A 15,948-nucleotide genomic window follows, 5' to 3' on the forward strand; every position below is an offset into this window, starting at 1 on the left:
CAGAGATCTTGGGGCCATTGGATTGGAAAGCCAGAAAATAGTGCTTGTTGATTAGGATTCCTGCCTTCTGTTTTTTTTCCCCCCCTACTGTAGGCTAGACTTCATTGAGTGGCTCAGTTTGAAGCATTGTGCTTATGGAACCATTTACCCAGCACCTCTCCTAACCCCTGATACCAGGGAGTGACTGAGATACAAAGCAATAATAAAACCAGAGTACACTTTTCTTCTGGTACCCTCCACAAAGACAGGAAGCAAACAGGGTGTTTTTTTCAGTGTTCTGGCTTCCTGCCTTCTGGGTGTCCTAAAATGCTGAAATACAGTTCTGAAACATTTTTGCTCTTTTACTTAAAAGACCAACAAGCAACTCAATAGAGAGACTCTGGGAAACCTAGGCGGAATTCAGTTTCCTATAATCCAAAATAGTTTCCAGTCTCCAGTGGACATATTCCAGCTTGTCAAAAATAGGCCCCTGGATGAGCAAATTAGAAATACAAAAAAGACTTTGCAGATATTTCTTGAGAAGAGAGAGCTGGATAAGGAAAAGATAAAGCTGTTTTCCTGCTTATGAATTTTCATATCCTTTCTGTGCCCAGATCTGATGGTGGTTACAGGATCAATCACAGCAGCAAGTGTTGATGACTAATGAAGTTATTGAGAGGGGCCTTTAATTTCCTAGAGGCAAACACCATTACCTGCCACCTCCACATCACAGATGAGGAGATGCCAGGACTACTGGGGAGTCAGTGATGGAAGAAATTGTAAAACTGGTGCAAGTACTGAGAAAATGATGAAGTGTCTCACAATGAAAGGCTTCACTTCCCCTTCAGTTTCAGGTTTTGTGATACGCATCAGTGTGGGTGTATCGTCAGTGTTCTTACCCCTCGGCGCCATCTCACCCTCCTTGTGGGACAATATTTGTTAGCAGGCAGCTAATTCTCATCCTTCCTCATCCCACCCAGGCTCCTTTGTTTCTTTCAATGTTTTTTCTTTGGTGATTTCTTGGATTAATTAGCTGCCAAGAGTGGATGTTTGCACAGTGGAATCTAGGTGAGGTTGTGGAAAACTAGCTGTTTCTCTTGTTCTAAACTACTGTGAGATTTAGGGGAAATCACTTGAACACTGATTCAGTTTCTTCTACCTGAGGTTGGAAATAAGGATCTTCCCTTTGCAGGACACAGGATCTCAGCCAAGAACCAGGTACAGAATTGGCATTTTTAGGGCCCCAGTGGGAGCCAGGACAGCGTGGGAACTGATAAGGAGTGTTTAGCCCAGAAGTAGGAGTCAAAGATTAGTGAGGGCAGGGAAGGTAGAAAGAGGATTTGTCTTCTCCACTCCACTTATTCTTTCTAATAACTCCTCTTTTCTTACTGTTTTTTTAAATAAAAGGGCAGAGACATAAAGGGAGAGATTACAATTAAGTAGGTGTATCTATACACACCAGCTGCAAACACCTCAATTAATTTTTTTATATTCAGCTGAGTTTGAGGTGCCATTCTTGATAGCATCGCACCTCTGAAGACGATGGTGATTTGTCTTCAGAGTAAAGTATATTAAATGTTTATATTTAATACAGTAAATATAAATAAATACTTTCTAGCTCATTAGACCATTAGGGGAGGCTCTAAAACAGTCTAATAATAGTAGTGGCTCTTATATTTACCAATCCGGGGACATGAAAACCCTGAAGCCTGGGTGTCGCCCCTGAGGTTCCGATTTCCCCGGTCTGGGCAGCCCTGGGCAGTGGCACGGGGCAGCTCCGCGTGACGAGTGCGCAGCTAAGTTCATGGCCCGCGGTGGCTTCGACAAAAACAGGTTACAGGCGAAATGGTTCAGCTCTTGATGGTTCTACCCGCATATAGGCGACTGCAGCGCTTCCTTCCGTGCCAGTTATTTCCGGGGCCTCACGGCCCCAGAGGCACTCCCTCTGGGCCCCCAGACAGGCCTGCGAGCTGCGGCCGCTCCGCCTCCCCGAGTTCCCGCCGGGGCCTCCCGCCCACCAGGCCGCGTGGAGCGCCCCCTGCTGCCGCTGCCGGGCGCTGAGCCGCTGCGGGCAGGAAGGCCGCCCCGCGGCCCGCAGCGGCCTTTCCGCCGCGCTTGTTGGGTTCCCAGAGGCTGGCACCCGCCCCGCCCCCCACCAGGTGGTCGCAGGCCCTGGGGCGCAGCTTGCCGCGGAGCACAGGCCAAGCTCTCTGCGGCAGCCTGTCTCCGCATCCCCTTGGCCTCGCACAAACGCTTTTTCTCCCCCAGCTGCAGAAAAGGAACTGCCTGGGTGGATGAGGTACAGAGTGTGTAGTGTCTGTGTGTGTGTGTACCGGACTGTTCAGGCTTTGATTCTTCTCTTCCCGGCCTCGTTCAAGGAATCAGGGAGCCTGCATCCAGACAAGGACCGTACTCTGGCAGACATCCGTGGTGTAATGCCTGTGATTCAGAGGTCGGCTCCTGGGAAGGCATTTCGCTAACAGTGTAACCTGAAGCAAATTCATTAACCTCCCTTTGCCTCAGTTTTTCTCATCAGTAAAATGGGATAGTAACTACTATCAATAGTAGTAATTAGGCAAGAAAATCAGAAAAGGACCAGAACTATTTTTTCCCAGTACCTCCCATTCCCTAGAATGGTGCTCCAACATCACCCAGGAGCATGCTACAAATGCAAATTATTGGACCCTACTTCAGACCTACTGAATTGAATCCGTGAGGGGTAAGGCCCCTTTGCTTGGCATCTTTCTGGAATCTTCAAGGGATTCTTCTAAGTGCTAAAGTTTGAGGAGCACTGTTCTAGAATCTTACTCCATAAAGCATTGTCCAAAGCTTAGAGTTATTAGCATTGCCTGGGATCTCTTTTAGACAAGCAGAATCTTGTGCCCCACTCTATATCTGATAAATTGTAATCCATGTTTTGACAAGATCCCCAGTATTTCTATGCACATTAAATCTTGAGAAGCACTGTCCTAGAACTGCATCTCTAATATAGTATAATATATAATGTAATATACTAGCCCATGTGTAATTGTTGAAATTAAAATTAAATTAATTAAAGTGAAATAATGTTAGAAATGTAGTTCCTCAGTCACACTAACCCTAATTCAGTGTTCAAGAGCCCATGTGGTTACTGTATTGGCAGTGCAGATTAGAGAACATTTCCATCACCTCTGAAAGTTCTTTTGGACAGTAGAGCTGAAGAGTAATTATTTTTATCTTTTTGTTTGGTAGCCATGGAGCATCTAGATGGAGCAGAATGCCTGGGACAAGCGTGATAGACTCTAATGTTTTAAAGAGCCAGGCAGGTGGAGTAAATGAATGAAGAAGGCTAATTATAAGAGAACATAGAGCACAAGCACAATGGTAAGTGGACAGCAATACTCAGCCTCCATGCTGGGGCTATAATAGGGAGTGCTGAGGACTAGGGAACCCAAGGAAAGTGTTTTCAGATCCAGCCATCGGTTACCATGGAGGAGGCTAGGCCAGGATGAGGCCAGGTAGTCCTATTTTTGTTTAAGAAGCTAGAACCTGGATTTTTAGTGACTCTTAAATTTTGGTTCTTAAATAAAAATTTAAAAAATGCTATGCTGATAAAGGAAATGTCCTGAAGGCCTGATTTCACCCTGATGCTGAGAAAATCAAACTGTCTGGTTCTGCCTTGCCAAAGTTAGTTACTTGCCTTATGTTTATCCTCCTTTCTTGCCTTTCTTCTTTCCTTTGAATCTAGTCTTTGCTTGTTCTTCCATCTTTTTCTCTCATTCAGTAAGCATTTATTGATTACTGTCGATGTGCCAGGATACAAAGATGAACCAACATTTCTCCTCCCCTCAGAGCCCCCAGTTCAGTGGGCACTTGGGCATGGGTGCAGGTAATGACAGTGAAGTTGATGGAGTGCTGTGGTAGAGGTGTGGCCAGAGCCATCTAGAGTGGTAAATAAAGGTATATAAGTCAACTTTGACGGGGAGGGATCAAAGAGGTTTTCACACGTGTAGATATTTGAGCTGGGTTTTGAAGGATATGTAGGAGTCCTCTAGGCTGAAGGGCTGGGAGTGGGAGAGGATATTTTTAGCGGAAAGAAGAGCTTAAGACTTGACAGTACTTGGTGTGTTTGGAAAGAGAAAATGTCTGGTGTAAGGTGTAAGGTGTATAAAGTTACTTACCAGGCCTTCTTGTGTTTAAAAGTCTGTGTGTTAGCTACTCCCCACCATTATTTGAACCACCTCTCCCTCCTTCCAGAATCCTCTCCCCACAGCCTTGTGGATCCTGGATTAAACCTTCATCTTGAATCCTCTGGCTCCCCACCCACTGCTGTCTTTTCATTCTCTCCTCCCTCCTGTAGATCTCTCTCTATCCACTTAAAATTCAGTCTCTTTTCATATTCAAAACCATCTGGTGCTCAACCAACCAGAGGGAGAATAAAGATGCTGAGATTATTAACCCGCCTTCTGGAGAGATGGTTTAAATGTCAGTGATTCTGAGCACCTTATTTGGATCTTGATTCAGACAAAGTATTAAAAAAACAGACAATTTATGAGATGACTGAATGAATATTTGAACACTAACTGGATATTGGTGATTAACATTTTTAGGAATGATAATGGTATTAGAGTCATGTTAAAACACATCTTTATCTTTAGACATGCATCAGATATTTATGGATGAAATCATAAGAAGTCTGGAATTTGCTTCAAAATAATATGGGGGTGCCGAGTGCATGATGTACACACGAACAAGATTGGCTGTGAATTAATGGTTGTATAACTCAGGTGATAGGTACATAAGGGTTCATTAACTAGACTTTTTATTTTTGTATATGTTTACATATGTATTACATTTTAAGTAATTCATTTTATTGGTTGAATCATGTCCTCCAAAAAGTTATGTTGAAGTCCTAACCTCTGGTACTTCAGAATGTGACCTTTTTTGGGAAATAGGGTCTTTTCAGATGAAATCACATTAAGGTGAGGTCATCAGGGTGGGCCCTTATCCAATCTGACTGGTGTCTTTATAAGAAGGGAGAAATTTATATGGTTAACTAATATTTGCCAAGGGAAGCAAGAATAATTAACAGGGAAAACATAATCTCTTCAATGAAAAGTTTCCAGAAGAAACTGAATAACCACATATAAAAGAATGAAATTGGACTATCTTACACCCCTCACAAAAATTAACTTGAAATGGATTGAAGACTTAAATATAAGACCTGAAACTGTGAAGCTCTTAGAAGAAAATGTAGGGAAAAAGCTCACTGACAGTGATTTTGGCAGTGATTTTTTGGATATGACACCAGAAGCACAAACAACAATAAGTGCAGCTACATCAAACTACGAAGCTTCTGCTCAGCAAAAGAAACAGTCAAAAAAATGGAAATGCAACTTATGGAATGGAGAAAATATTTGCTAACCAACTCCTGATGAGTTAATATCCAGTAAAGAACTGATACAACTCAATAGCAAAAAACCAAATAACCCAATTAAAAAATGGGCAGAGGAACTGAATAGATGTTTTTCCAAATAAGACACATAAATAACCAACAGGTCCATGAAAACGTGCTTAACATCACTAGTAATCAGGTAAATGCAAATCAAAACCACGAGATACAAGCTCAGACCTGTTAGAATGGCTGTCATCAAAAAGACAAGAAATAGCAAGTGCTGGAGAAGATGTGGAGAAAAGGGACCCTTGTGCACTGTTGGTGAGAATGTGAATTTGTGCAGTTACTATGGAAAGCAGTATAGAGGTTCCTCAAAAAATTAAAAAAAGAACTACATATGATGCAGCAATTCCCCTTCTGGGTGTACATTCAAAGCAAATGAAAACAGGATCCTGAAGACGTGTCCACCCTCCCACATTCACTGCAGCATCATTCACAGCAGTCGAGATACTGAAACAGCCTGAGCCTGTCAGCAGTTGAATGGATAATGAAGTTTGTGTAAATATATATACAGTGGAATATTATTCCACCTTAAAAGTGAGGGAAATACTGCCATTTGTAACAACATGGATAAAACTTGAGGCCATCGCTCTAAATGAAAGAAGTCAGAGACAGACAAATACTGTATGATATTATTTATATGTAGAATCTGAAAATGTTGAATTCATAGAAACAGAATAGAATGGTGTTTCCCAGTGGTTGAGGGGTGGGGGAAATGGGAAGATGTTAGTTAAAGGATACAAACCTCCAGTTATAAGACAAATAAGTTCTGGGGATCTAATGTACAGCCTGGTGAATATAGTTAATACTGTATTATGTACTTGCAAGTTACTAAGACAGTTGATCTTAAGTGTGCTCATCACAAAAAAGAAATGGCAATTATGACATGATGGAGGTGTTAACACTACGGTAGTAATTTTGCAATATATGTGTATCAAACCAACATTTTGTACACGTTACATTTATACAATGTTTTATGTCAATTACATCTCAGTGAAGATGGAGGGGAAAAAAAGAAGGGGGATATTTGGACAGAGGCACACAGGAGAATGCCATGTGCCTAGCTGAGGCAGAGACTGGGGTGATGTAGCCCTGAGCCAAGGAATGCCAAGGATTGATGACTGTTACCAGAATCTAGGGAGAGGCAAGGAAGGATTCTCCTTTCTAACCTTCGGAGGGAGCATGATCCTGCCTCACTTAAGTCACTAGCCTCCAGAACTGTGGGACAATACATTTTGGCTGGGTCACTCACCCAGTTTGTGGCTCTTTGATATGGTGGCCTAGGAAATGAAGGCACTCCCTAATACAAAGTTAAATACCAACTACTTTCCTACCTTAAACTTTTTCTTCCCTTTTTGTCTGCTTCTTCTACCACATCATAATTGAAATACCCTAATATATATCCACTTTGGTCTGGATGCGCTGTCACTCTGAATAAGGGGAATGGCACAGAACTGAAAATCTGTATGTCAATGGTTGAGGTGGAAATAAGGAAGGAGGGATTTGCAGAGAACGAGACAAATGCTTAAGCCACCTCACAAATCCGTGCAACTTCACGAGGAGCCAGCTTCCCAGGCCCCTTGCAAAACCTGAATAAACCAATCTCCACTGGGCCATTTGAGATTTTGGTCTTGAATCTGCCATTTCCTGGCTTGGAGATGTTGCACAAACTGTTAAATATGCCTTATTTTCTCCTTGGTGAAGTGAGGGGGTTTATTCTAGTGAGGCTTCCTTGCTCACCTTACACTGGCTCAGGTGCTCCATCAGCACCTGAACCAGCCTCACCTATTGTTCATCACTGTAGCGTGCGTCTTGCCACTGGTTACTAGCTATTGCTATTGCAAGACTGTGAGCTCCTTGAGGCGAGGCAGGGACTATCTTGTTCCTGCATCCCCTCCCTGAGCCCCTGGCTTTGCAGGCAGTCGATGCTCAATGAGGAGCATAGCCTGCCACAACAACACTATTTAGGGTAAATCTATGCAAATGGTAAAAATTCAGAGAGCTAGAGAAGGAGCCATTCATCTGCCTGTAACAGGGGATCAGTCTCAGAAAGCCCCCGTCCCCCATCCTGAGGCTTCCACCCCACTGAGCCCTGACTTTGAGAATGCATTTGTTATGATGCTCAAAACGGAGCTGAGGGCAGCTAAAATGCTTGCCCACAGTAGATATTTTTGTGCAAAAGTTTTATGCTTTTTAGTGATGAAAGTTAAGCCTTACAACTGGTTTCAGAGAGGAAGCAAGAAAAAGTGGCAGAGTACTATGGTGTTTAACGGGACTTGGTAAAGATTTTTCTTTGCTCTAGGGGAGATGTAGATATGCATGTACAGTTGAAACCCTGAAGAAAAACGAACCAGGGATAGCACTTCAAACACATGCAGGTTGGTTTCTGCAGTGAGTTGCAAATGAGATCTCTCCTTAGGAATGTTTCCATTTCAGGAAGAAGGAAAATTTCACGATGCAAATTTGCCCTGTGAAAAATGTGTGATCTGATATTTAGTGATTTCAGAAGGAGGATACATCAAGACTTTGACATTTTGGTGAGTAGACTACAAAAAGCCCGGCCATTTCTTTACAAGATGAGTTCTAGGATCTTTTACATTCTAAACATCTGTTCTTCTCTGAGTATAATTTTTTCTTTTCTACATTCAAACTTATCCAAAGTATGTTCTACCTAGGCTAAAAATTGATGGAAGACATGGCAATGAAATGTAAAGATTTTTTATCCCAATGCTATATTCAGGCGGTTCCCCCTTAACAGTTTCTTTCAATCTGTAAACTTGAGTGACCATTCCTCAGATGGCCACAAGATGGCAGCCTTGGCCTAACAGTAAGAGAAGGGTCCGCTCAAGAAGCCTTTGCTAGTTGTGATGGTGCAAAAGGAGTCCAGATACGGTTGTGTGTTTGCCTCTGCACCTCTGCGGTGTGGTCAACTGATATCCTTTCCACCACAGACATTTCATGAACAAAGCCTAGAGAGCTTAAAGAAATCTTAAACAATCCAGCCATTCTGCACAGTTGCTCAGGCCAGTTTGCTGATGTCAATGCTGTGTGGAAGAGAAATAATTTTGTTAACAAAGGGAATATATGTGTGCCAAGCCCCATTTGTTATCTGAAACTTTGTGGTCAGAGGTAAGATTGATGTGGAAGCTTAGAGACACATTTGGATGTTATGAAATAGGGTGTAAGGAGGTTTTACAATGCTGAAAATGTAATTAAATATCACTGAATGATGTTCTAATTAATTATCGCTGTATGGTAGCCTTCAACAGGGTGGGATGTGTCTGTTTTGTTGAACAATGTATCCCTTGCACATAAAAGGTTGCCACACATTGATTACCTTCTGCACCCAGTTCTGGTCTTCTGTGCAGTTTCCTTCACAATGACACTTGGAGAATGGGCCCAGAAGGAGCCATTGCGGGGCTACTCCCTCCTCCCTACTACCAGCCTCTTCTCTGCTCCAACCTTGAATATTTTCGGTACAGATATACTTCCTATCCCAAGGATCTATACCAGTGCCCAGAGGGGGGTCAGTAGACACCCCTGCCTCTCAGTTACTAAAAATAGTGTAGATCCTGGGCTCACCTCATATCTATTGGATCAGAATCTCAGACAGTGAGGGCTGAAGGGTCCCCACCAGTAAGATGGCGAACTTCCGGCTTCTTTTCGGGGTCCTCGGTTCCCGCCGGCGCCACCTGAAGCCCAATCACCTCTCGCCCCCCTCCCAATCCCAGCACCTAGCCAACAGCCACCAGCCCCGTAGAAGTAACACCACAATCACCCTATGCCCCATCCTATATAACCCAGCACCTTTCCCTAATAAAGCGGAACTCTCCGGTGAATTGCTGTTGTGTGTCGCTCCTTTCCTTTCATTGGTGCCGAAACCCGGGAGACGGGACACCCCAACTGGGCCCCGTCTTCCCCCAACACCAGCAGCAGCTTGCCCTCGTCCTCTTTTTCCGGCGCTGGCTCATCACACTCACCACTCCTCTCTGGCCTTTAGGTAAGCCACCCCCCCCCCGCCCCGGGGTGGGCCACTCTTCCCTGAGCTACCGCAGTGCCATTGACCGTGATCGTCCGGCAAGGCCCTGACGCTCGGGGACGAGGAGGGAACGCTCCCCGCCTCAGGCCTTCACGGCTGCAGCGGACCCTCAGGCCCCTCCTCCAAAAGCCATAAACCCCCACCTCAGGCCTTCACAGCTGCAGCAGACTCTCAGCCCCCTCCCCCTCCAACAGCCATAAACGAGGTGACTCCTTTGCGGATGAGAACGCTCCCTTTCCCGCCCCCTCCTCCTTCTGTTCCGTCCACCGAAACCTGTTCGGTCTGCCGAAAACGCCTAGCGCTAGGTACCTCGTGACTCCGGCACTCTGCCTTCTTAGGGAAGTCTGGGTGACGACCCACACTTCCCAAGAAATTCCGACTCATATACGAGTTTCCGCAGACCACCAAGGATCATCGGGGACGCCCTTTGTCTCCTTGTGGTCTGCCTCCAGTCCGAGGATCCCCGTTCGTCTTCCCCTGTTTGTCTCCCTCTCTGTCCTTTAGCCATTTTGTCTCCTTGTGGTCTGCCTCCAGTCCAAGGATCTCCGTTTGCCTTCCCCTGTTTGTCTCCTTCTCTGTCCTTTAGCCATGGGAGCCTCCTCATCACTCCCTGAAAGTTCACCTCTTGAATGCCTGCTTAAGCATCTAGCTACCCTCTCCCTGACGCCTGATATAAAACCAAAACTTCTCGGTAAATATTGCTCCCAAGACTGGCAGACATACCCCCTAGACAATAACAACCAATGGCCCGCAGGGGGAACTCTTGATCCTAACATCACTCGCAATCTCTTTAACTACTGCCAGCGCCTGAAAAAATGGAAGGAGATTCCCTATATCGAAGCTTTTCGCCTCCTAGCTCAAAATCCCAGCCTCTGCACCACCTGCTCCCCGCCCCAAGTTCTCCTAGCCTGCAAGCCATCTCCCTCCCCTCCACACACTCCCAGTCCCTCTTCAATTACCTTTGACCCGGCCGACGAACCTCCGCCATACAGACTTCCCCCTTCAGCCCCTCCCCCTCCTACAACCCCTCCACTCTCCGCCGCCGCTGCCACCTCTTTCCCCATGGCAGAAGCCTCCCGTCCCCTCCCTTCCCCTTCTTCTCCTACAACAGCCCCTCCCCCTTCCTCTACCGCCGCCACCGCTGCCGCTTTCCCCGCGGCAGAAGCTTCCCATCCTCTACCTTCCCCTTCTCCTCCTACAACAGCCCCTCCCCCTTCCTCTACCGCCGCCACCGCTGCCGCTTTCCCCGTGGCAGAAGCTTCCCATCCTCTCCCTTCCCCTTCTTCTCCTACAACACCCCCTCCCCCTTCCTCTATCCCCGCCGCCGCCTCCCCCCCCCCACAGGCCTCCCATCCTCTCCCTTCCCCCTCCTCCACCATCTCCTCCTATACCTCACCACCTCCTCCTCCGTCCGCCTCACCTTCCCCCCTCCCGCAAATCGAGCCTGAGCCTTTCAGCCCCCCTCTAACTAAGTTCCAAGAGCCTCGTCCGTCTTTGCCCCCTCAGATTCGGTCCCGAGAGCCTCCCAAAATTATCGCGGCTTTGCCCCCATTACCTGTTTCCCCTGCACAGACTGAGCCAGAACCCTTCAGTCCCCCTCAGACTCGGTCCCGAGGGCCTCCCAAAATTATCGCCCCGCTCCGGGAAGTAGCAGGATCCGAAGGCATCTTGCGCATTCACGTACCTTTCTCCTTAGGAGATTTAGCCCAACTAGAGAAACGCCTAGGTTCCTTTTCCACTGATCCCACGACCTACATCAGGGAGTTTCAATGGACCCTCCAGTCTTACAGCCTCACGCATCATGACATTTTCATGCTCCTGGCCAATACTCTCCTCCCTGAGGAGCGTAGACGAGCTTGGGACTTCGCCCAAATGCATGCTACCGAAACCCACAGGACTGACCCCACCTGTCCCCCTGGTCCCACTGCTGTCCCCGAACAAGACCCACACTGGGATTATAACACCGCTGTGGGTCTCCACTCTCGAGATATTTTTGCCTCCTGCTTAATAGCAGGTCTAAAAAAGGCAGCTCGTAAAGTAGTCAATTTTCAAAAGCTCCAAGACATAATTCAAAAGAGAGACGAAACCCCCTCCAAGTTCTTAGATAGACTCACTCAAGCCCTATTACAGTATACCAGCCTGTACCCAGAAACACCTGAAGGAAGACAGGTCCTTATGACATACTTCCTAGCTCAAAGCTACCCCGACATTAAAGCTAAACTCAAAAAGTTAGAACAGGGCCCTGCTACCCCACAGACTGAGATCCTAACAGTAGCCTTTAAAGTCTTCCATAACCGGGAGGAGGAGAAAGAACGCCGTAAACAAAAAGCTGATCAGGCCAATTTCCAGATGTTGGCCCAGCTGATAAAACCACAACCTGGGCGCCCCTCTACAGACAAGCCCCCCCCAGGAGCTTGTTTCAAGTGCGGAAAAGAGGGACATTGGTCAAGGGCGTGCCCCTCCCCCAGATCTCCTACCACCCCATGCCCCAGATGCCACAAAAAGGGCCACTGGGGGTCTGATTGCCCAACCACCCGAAGGGGAGGCTGGACGAACAACCCCCATCCTAAGCCCACCCTAGTGGGGCTGGCAGAAGAAGATTGACGGGGCCCGGGGGCTTCTCGCCCGACCATTTCCATCACCAAACAGGAGCCCAGGGTTACTTTAACAGTAGACGGTCGCCCCATCTCCTTCCTCCTAGATACAGGAGCCACCTTCTCAGTCTTGCGAGAATACCGGGGCCCTACCACGCCAGCCATTACTCCTATAGTCGGGGTAGGAGGTAAACAGATTTTCCCATTAAAACCCCCCCCCCCTTTTATGCACAATCCTAGACAGTCCCATACCTTTCTCCCACTCCTTCCTAGTTATGCCCCAGTGTCCCATCCCTTTACTAGGATGGGACATCCTTTCCCTCCTCCACGTTTCCATAACTATATCCAATCCCACAGCCCCCAGTACTCCCTTTCTGATGGCCCTCATAGCCGACAACCCCCCTCTACCCAATGAAAGCTCCAGTTCTGCCCTTATACACCCTGTAAATCCCAAAGTTTGGGACATTACAAGCCCCTCCATGGCCCTATGTCCCCATGCCTCTATCAAATTACGTGACCCCTCTCAGTATATCTGTCAGGCCCAATACCCCCTAACCACTTCAGCCCTCATAGGCCTCCAACCCATCATTCAAGATCTCTTAAACAAAAACTACCTCAGACCCACTCACTCCCCATTTAATACCCCCATATTAGCTGTGAAAAAAAACAATGGATCTTTCCGCCTTGTCCAAGACCTTCGCCTCATCAACATAGCCGTTGTCCCTATCCATCCCTTAGTTCCAAATCCATACACCCTTTTATCGCAGATCCCTGCTTCTGCATCCCACTTCTCAGTCCTAGATCTCAAGGACGCATTTTTTTCTATTCCTCTAGACCCCTCCTCCCAAGATTTTTTTGCCTTCACCTGGATGGACCCATACACCAGACATTCTTTACAGCTTACTTGGACAGTTTTACCACAAGGCTTCCGAGATAGTCCCCATATTTTTGGACAAGTCCTAGCTCAAGACCTCAAACAGTTTCACCATGATCACCCCGAGTCCACTTTATTACAATATGTAGATGATCTTCTACTCTGCAGTCCCTCGTGGGAACAGTCTCAACTTGACACTGCGTCTCTACTTAACCTTCTAGCTTCCAGAGGTTACCGAGTATCCCCTGTCAAAGCTCAAATCTCTTCCCCTTCTGTCACTTACCTTGGATTCCTTCTGTCTCAGCAAAGAAAGTCCATTACCTTAGACAGAAAACGACTCCTCTCTGACCTGCCCGTTCCCAAAACCAAGACAGAAATCCTTTCCTTTCTAGGCTTGGCTGGGTATTTTAGAGTGTGGATCCCTAACTTCTCCCTGTTGGCAAGACCCCTATACGACCTCAGCAAGGGCCCCCCTGAAGAACCATTATCATCCTCACCCCGACACTCCTTCATTAAGCTCCGTCAAGCCCTTGTAAAAGCTCCAGCTCTCCATCTCCCTGATTTGTCAAAACCCTTCTCATTATACATTCATGAGAGGTCCAGTCAAGCTCTAGGAGTCCTAGGCCAATATTATGGCCCATCCTTTGCCCCAGTAGCTTATCTCTCCAAGCAATTAGACCCCACAGTTCGGGGATGGGCCCCCTGCCTACGGGCATTAGCCGCTGGACAGCTCTTGCAGAAAGAAGCTCACAAACTAACATTCGGAGTGCCCCTTACCATTCTGTCCCCACATCACCTAAAAGATCTCTTAACCTACAAAAGTTTACAGACTCTCCCCCCCTCCAGACTCCTGACCTTACTGTCCTCTTTCCTCCAAAATCCAAACATTTCTTTCCTCCCCTGCCCGCCCCTAAATCCGGCCACTCTTCTTCCTCTGCCCTACTCTCCTCATACTCCCTCGCATGATTGCCTGGAAGCCCTTCACAACTTCCTTCCGTGCCACTCCACGATCTCCAAAGGAGCCCTCTCACACTCCGACCTCATCTGGTTTACTGATGGGTCCTCCTTTAAACATGAGGGCATCCACTACTCAGGATATGCAGTAGTCTCCCTCGAAGATGTCATTGAAGCACGAGCCCTACCCCCTGGTACAACCAATCAGCAGGCTGAACTCATTGCAGCCACCAGAGCTTGCACTCTGGCCCGGTACACGTCTCTCACATTGTACACTGACTCCAAGTATGTATTCCACATTCTCTTGTCCCACGCGGCAGTATGGAAAGAACGAGGCCTCCTCACCACAAAAGGGAATTCCATAACTAATTCAGCCTTAATTACTAAACTTTTAGAGGCTTCACAACTCCCACACCGACTAGGCATAGTCCACTGCAAATCACATCAAAAAGACGACTCCCCCATTGCAAGAGGTAACAACAAGGCCGACAGAGTAGCCCGGTCAGTTGCCCTATCAGAAAACGCACCAGACAACAATCCGTCTGCCCTTGCAGTTTTAGCCTTATCACAAGACGCCCTCTGCTCTCAGGACAAAGAGTCTCTCTTCCGCCTCTTACATGACCTGTTCCATCCCAGCCCCCAATCCTTAATCCATTTTTTACAATCTTTTTTTCCTCTTTCTCCTGAAGACAAAACCCTACTTAACCAAATCACCTGCAAGTGCACCATCTGCCAACGCACTAACCCTAATACCCCCCTCAAAGCCCGACCCTTCCCAGCTCATCAAGCAAGGGGTAATGTCCCCGCTGCAGATTGGCAAATAGACTTCACTAACATGCCCCCTGTACGACATACCAGATACCTACTCGTGCTAGTAGATACATTTTCAGGATGGGTCGAAGCTTTCCCCACCACTAACAAACGAGCATCCGTAGTTGCCTCTATCCTCCTCACCCAGATCTTTCCTAGGTTCGGGATGCCCACTTCCCTCCAATCAGATAACGGCCCTGAGTTCACTGCCCAAATTATCCAAAACCTCTCCAAGTCGCTCTCGCTGCCCTGGCATTTACATTGTCCTTATCGACCACAAGCTTCAGGAAAAGTAGAAAGAGCCAATAGGACTCTAAAAGACATCCTGACCAAACTATCTCTAGAACTACACCTTGACTGGGTTCGCTTACTTCCCTTAGCTCTACTCCGCATTCGAGCCCTCCCAAAGAAACCTTCCTTCTTGTCACCCTTTGAAATCATGTACGGCCGCCCGATTCTACCCCCGGGGCTCCCTTCCCACAAAGGACCAATTCCTCCCAATATAGCCCTTCCACTACTCTCTCTCCTCCGCACTGAATTGTGGAAATATCAAGATTGGCTCCTTCCTGATCCATCCGCCTCCCAAAATCCTCCTGTCTTACAGCCCGGCCAACTAGTGTTTTATAAGCCACCAGAAGATCAGCCCTCTCTCACCCCGAAATGGGAAGGTCCACACCCAGTTATTCTCTGCACCCCCTCGGCCGCCAAGCTCTCACTGCCTCATAACTCTGTCACCCCTTGGATTCATATCTCCAGGTTGAAACCAAATACCCAAGACTCACCTTCTCTGGACACCCAAGACCCATCAGTCACAATCCAGAGTCCTTTGGATACAGCCCAAGACGCTGTCTACTCTACCACGCCTCATCCCTCTGATCCCTTGAAGCTCCGCATCTCCCGTGCACCCTCTTTGCCATCCATACCTGAATCATGACTTTTTCCTCCTTTACTGCTCTCTCGCTTTTTTCCCTCATTCCTATTGTCTTCCCTGCCGCCCCACCCTCCTTTGTATGGTGATTCAAAGTCAAGCAGACTTACACACAGCATGAAACAAAAGTTACTGCCCTCATTGCCACATCAGACTGCCCTCTGAAAGGCTGCTCTGAGCCTTTGTACCTCCACTTTCCTCCCTCCACTGAAGTATTCATTTACAGCTACCTTTATTCTCCCTACCTCTGCTTCCTCAATGACCAAAGACAAGCCTATTGCAGGCGATGGCAAGACACCTACGGGGGATGCCCCTACTGGTCTTGCACCATTCACT

The 15,948-nt window shown here is 47.2% G+C and overlaps 1 long non-coding RNA gene across 1 annotated transcript in view; it reads right to left on the reverse strand.

The window, feature by feature from the left end:
- The window catches only part of LOC140850406 (uncharacterized), a 53,440-nt gene extending 46,965 nt beyond the window's left edge, over window positions 1-6,475 (reverse strand). Inside the window, exon 1 of the long non-coding RNA XR_012133209.1 lies at window positions 1,661-6,475. This is a non-coding gene — a long non-coding RNA (uncharacterized lncRNA). The remainder of the gene's footprint in view (window positions 1-1,660) is intronic.
- Window positions 6,476-15,948: the final 9,473 nt, after the last annotated feature.

Source organism: Manis javanica, chromosome 7 (genome assembly GCF_040802235.1).
Source record: "Manis javanica isolate MJ-LG chromosome 7, MJ_LKY, whole genome shotgun sequence".
NCBI lineage: Eukaryota > Metazoa > Chordata > Mammalia > Pholidota > Manidae > Manis > Manis javanica.